Genomic DNA, 6,000 nt, shown 5'->3' on the forward strand with positions numbered 1-6,000 from the left:
CTGGCTCTGCCCTCTGACTCAAAGCAAGCTTTACTTTCACAATTAAATCAAAATATCACACCACAGAAAATAGATTTCTTTATAATAGTGCAAAAAAGCAGTAGACATGAAAATAATAGAAAAAGCAGCTTGATTTGACACCCTCCCTTCTTTCTGTAGTACTGGAAACTAAAACTATTTCCTTGTGCAGGCTAAGCAAGCACTCTACCACTGAGCTGTATCTACACCTCATGCCTTCACTTTAAACCAATTAGAGACTAGGTACAGTATCATATACCTGTAACCCCAGCAGGTAGAAACAGGAGGGCAGGAGTTCAAGGTCTACCTCTATGACCTAGTGACTTTGAAGACTACATTAAATCCACCCACTTTCTCTCTACACACACACACACACACACACACACACACACACACACACACACACACACACATATATATATATATATATATATATATATATATATATATATATATATATATATATACCTAGGAAGATGCTGGCTGCCAAGCCTGACTCTCTGAGTTCTAGTCCCAGAACCCACAAGATAGAAGGAGAGAAAGGTTGTCCTTTGACTTCCACCTATGAATCATTACGTGTGTGTATGAGCACATAAACAAGAACAAATAAATAAACTTCTCTATTAAAATTTGAAAAAAAATTAGGTTCTGGGAAGTAGTTCAGTTGGTCGTATGCTGCCTAGCATACATGAAGCCCTGCTTTAAATCTCTAACACCACATAAAATAGAGGAACCCTAGCATTGGGGAAGTGGAGGCAGGAGCATCAGAAGTTAAAGGTCATCCTTGGCTATACAGTGAGGCTTCCTCAGCGGGAGTCTTCCTCTCAAGTATTTTCTTTGATTCTGTCTTCATTCCTTGGGAACCTCTCTCCTCAATGTATGGCCTGTGCTCATGCCTATATCACACATTCTCATTTTAACAAATTGAACATAAATGAAACTTCTCATTCCAGGCACCCGTCTGTCAATCCCAGGAAATCCTGGTGATTTGTTCCATTTTGAATATACACCAATTGCGTTCCAGGGAGGTTAGCTATTATTGGCCAGTCATGGTCATAACTGCGTTCTTCTAGGAAGGAAGATAGGATTTATGACTATCAAACTAGAGATGGAATATTTACCAGCCAAATATAAAAATCATACATCACACCACAAACTAATCATTGGCTTCTTTGTAAGCACACATTGACTTCTTCCATAGCTGTGATTTTAAGAATGACTCTACTCAATAATTATCCCATTTACTACTGAAAACAGACTCATATTCTACCTGGAGGCAGCCATGCAGGAACCATGATAGACAGTTGCAACCCAGGGTTCTCTGGGTGTGGTTCTTCATGGTCTCTGATCATTATACTGAAGTTTAACTGACTCTCTTGAAGAGTAATGTATGCCTGCAACTTCAGTGCTCACATAACTCAATTACAAAGAAAAGGCCTTTTTTTTCTGGAAATACTGAACATGTGTCCAAGATTGATTTTAAGTTGTGCTTCTACTGTTATTAATATTTCTCACAATGTAAGGGTCTTCCATGTTGGCAGATGGATCTAGCTCCAGCACTATCCACTGATATTCTAGAGTCATTACAAAGAATTATAGCATGCCAAATCACCGTGCCTAGGAAAAAGAGGCATATTGCTTTTGTCTAGACCCAGGAAATCATGGAGTTGACCTGGTCTAGCTGCTTTGAAAGGCACATGAGTGGTTTTCAGGTTAGAGTCCTTGGTTTCTAGGACACTGCATGCCTATCAACTCCTGAGAAATTGAGGCATTCCCTCAGTCAGTGAATCTTTCAAGTTACCTCTGTTTCTCTATGTTTCTTAGAAGTCTTCAAAGCATATAGAAGATTGAAAGGGCATTTGGTCTTAGACATTCATCTTTTATACCCTTTAAACTTGCAAATGTCATTGTATCCTGGAATATACCATTGTATTTATTCTGGCAACTGACATTATACTCTGATTCTGATAAGAGTATAGCAAGTCCAATTGCTTGCAATAAAATTGTCACATGTAAGTGTTGATGTGGCCCCTCTATCATGGCATGGTTAAAATTCAATTCTCACTGACCATAATCAGGCAAACTTGTCTTGGTAAGTAAATGCCAGCATCTTAGAAGGTTTGTATCAATTTGACTTATATCTTTATTAAAGACTTTTTTGCCCAAATGCTAGCAGAACAAGCTCTTTTCACATTTATTAAATATTACTCATACATTTATCTCTTTTCTTCAATAGACATAGGAGGTATTCAGAAGTTAATCCACAAACTCCTGGTGGGCAGAGTGTGCTCAACCTGCAGGATCACCGTGGTCATCATATGTCACTGACAGCAATGTGGGCTGACACTCACCCTTGTATTACATAACAGACAGTGGATCCCTTGGTCTTCACCTTCCCACTCTACTATTTAGTGAGTTGTTTTTGTTATGATCTCACTAATCTAACACTCTAAAATCCATTTGCTCTCCCAAACTTCTTCACATATAGTTGACATCATGATAAAAGTATCCAGAGAAGGCTCAGCCCTGGACCAGTAGATTCTTTTTTTCCTTGAACAGGTGATGAAATTGGTGACCATTAACACTGAACCCAAACCAACTAGCATGTCTCCTTTTGATGCCTCTCTAAATCACAGGTAAAACATTCAAGCTTTCCTCACTTCCATATCAACAGACATATCACAATAAGCACCTAGCCAATGCTAACAAGAAAACACCAGCAAAGAGCGGAAAACTGTGATAAGGAACTCTGTTGCCAATGGGAAGAGAGTTAGAACACAGTATGTAGATAACATCCACTGGCATGTGCCAAATGGTCACTAAGACATTTGCACAAGCCAAAGGTACGAAAAAAACCTTCAAAAGAATCATTATATGGGAAATTGAGACAGAAAGTATTCTTTACAAGGATGTAAATCTCAAACATGCATTGTGTGAAAAGTGATAGTCACATGTACCCTATTAGAGACATTCAGACATTGGAACCCTAAAACACAGACAACTTGTTTTTTCATCTATATGTGAAAAACAACATTAGTTCATGAAAGATCTGGCTTCTCCTCCCCATGGGAGATGATAATGAGAATGGTTTTCAGATGATTTAGAATTTCCAGAGATTTCCAACTTTGCTAATAACTATCACCAACTCTTAGAACTACAAACAGAAAAACATGGTAAGTTTTATTATCATGTTCATTCTATTGGATAGAAAGTGGCAAATGTACATCTTAGATGCTCCATAGGGAAATAATGGTATGCTTATGAGAAAGTAAACAAATAGTAACTGTCATAGACTATGAACTAGCAAAGGGTCTCTAGAGGATTGCTTGAGCAGGAAGTTGAAACCACAAAGTGTAACATATATATAGCCATAAACCTGTTTGTGAAAAGAACATGGGGCAGTCTTCATTGTCCTATGATCTAAGGAATGTCTATAAATTGTGAGAAGTCTCAAGAGTTCCTAATTGTGTCTCTCTGTTTATGTCTCAATTGACCCTGAAATCTTCTGATGTCCTTAGCAAAGTAAGGTGTGGCAGGTGGTTCAGAATTTAACAATTGGCTATTAGGGATATCCCTATTAATACTGACTCTGGATGTGAGGTTACAATTAGAAGCAGTGTCTCCCACAAACAATACTGTAATTCCAGAATATTATAATCCTGCCAGTCTTGATTGGCCTGGTTGGATGTCCATCCACTTCTTCATCCCTGGAAATCTCATATGTGAGTCCTTGTTCCTTTATGTCTGATCTTTGGGCTATGCATAGCTGTAGTAGAGACTTTTATTAGCAATGGGGAAGCAGCTGTCCAGTGCAGGGTCTGAGGGACTCCCACCACTATACATGTAATGCAACCTTGCTTGTGATACTATGAGAATCTCAGAGATATTGTTTAGACATTATGCCTCATCTTTGGTTTGTCTAAAATTTTCTGAATGGTCAATTAGAATTTTTTAAAGATATCATGGAATTGAGTTTCAATCTTGTTAACTGAATCTAAGTTCCTTGATATGAGATCTCTTACTCTGTTGATTTTATTTTGAATACACATATGTGAGGAACTGTCTTTCAGGCTCTACACTTGGGTTAGCTTTACATTCCTCTGACACTCTGTAGGAAGACATCACACAACACAGACCAAAATCTATTGGTGCAGGTAGAGGTGTAGCTGCATGCATAATTTTCGGTTCTCTTCTACATAAGAACTGGATTCTTCTTGAATACAATTAAAAATGTTAATTATCAGTGTGAGTACTTGAGTATTTATTTAGTATGATGTTTTTAATCATGATACCAAATGATGTATTTTCTTGCACCAAACATTCCATCTGTAGGAGACAGTAACTACTGACTGCAGAGTTCTTGTACCACAGCCATACACATGTGACTCCAGGAAATACCCTGATGTGCAGTGAAGGGCAGGTAATGCAGCTGCAGTGATGTGTGGACACCATGTCACTCTATGTCTCATTCCCTAGACATCACACCAACTGCTTTGTATGAAGAGTCTAGGGTGTGTTCCAAAATACAGATTTTTCTGACAGTAGAGGGTGTGGACAATCAAATGTAGGATTCATTGCTGTGGGATGTTCTGTATGTCAAGTGTGTTGCTGATTGGTAAATAAATAAATCACTGATTGGTCAGTGGCTAGGCAGGAAGTATAGGCGGGACAAGGAGGAGAATAAAGCTGGGAAGTGGAAGGCTGAGGCAGAGAGACACTGTCAGCCGCCATGATGAGAAACAGCATGTGAAGATGCTGGTAAGCCACGAGCCATGTGGCAAGGTATAGATTAATGGAAATGGATTAATTTAAGCTGTAAGAACAGTTAGCAAGAAGCCTGCCACGGCCATACAGTTTGTAAGCAATATAAGTCTCTGTGTTTGCTTGATTGGGTCTGAGTGGCTGTGGGACTGGCAGGTGAGAGAGATTTGTCCTGACAGTGGGCCAGGCAGGAAAACTCTAGCTACAATTCATATTTTAATGTGACAACTACTGCCATGCTGATGTCAGCTGAGTTTCAGAAAGTATATTTCATTACAAATTATATTACTGGCCTGATTTGTTAGAGGAAGCCTTTAATCCAAGAACTTGGGAGGCAGAGACAGGTGGATATCTGTGAATTTGAGGCCAGAATGATCTACAACGTGAGTTTCACAGCATCCAGATCTATGACACATAGAAAGGCTGTCTCAAAAAACCAATATATTGATCACCTGGTAAGAAGTATGCCCACAACAATAGGAACAAGAAATATTACCATATAGACCATCTTGAGAGGTGTAGCTAGAAATAACCTAATGTGACTTTACAAAAACACAGTATTTCATTATCACAGAGAGAAATTACTCCAATGCCTCTCTGTACTTAGACAGTGTGAAGAAAAGTCACAGAAAACCAGATGTTTTTCTTCCCCTACTCTGAAGTAGAGTTCCTGGGCTTGGTTCGGGCTCAGTGGCCTATGCTTGTCCAGAGCTCTGCAGGGAGGTTTGTTTCTGGGCTCATGCTGAAATCCCCTCACTGTGTCTTCTGCACAACAATAAGAAACTATGTCCTCAGTGCTCACAAAGTTCAGCTGCAGGAAGAACACGTTCTTCGATTTTTTTAGTGATGGAGATGGCGCTCTTGAAAGAAGGGTTGTAGACTGTTCCCCACTGTGAGTTATGTTCCCCATCCAGGCTAGGTTCTTCCCTGAGGACTGCCTCATCCAGATCCAGTAGTAACCACTTGTAATGGAGTAACCAGTGACAGAGCAGGTGAGGGACAGTGATTGAGAGGGCTTCACCAGGCCAGGTCCTGACTCCTGAAGCTGTACCTGGGACAGGATACCTTCAGACAAAAAGAGTCAATTCTGTCAATCACAGGTTGTCACAACCCCTCATGGACACATGGAAGAAATGGTAACCTTCCACAAGAAAGATCCAGCAGTTTCAACACCTACTTTTCCTCAGAGGTCAACCTCCTTTGAGAGAGCTGTGAGCTCCC

Source organism: Peromyscus californicus, unplaced genomic scaffold (assembly GCF_007827085.1).
Source record: "Peromyscus californicus insignis strain IS unplaced genomic scaffold, ASM782708v3 Scaffold_15__1_contigs__length_86483966, whole genome shotgun sequence".
In the NCBI taxonomy this organism is placed as follows: Eukaryota; Metazoa; Chordata; class Mammalia; order Rodentia; family Cricetidae; genus Peromyscus; species Peromyscus californicus.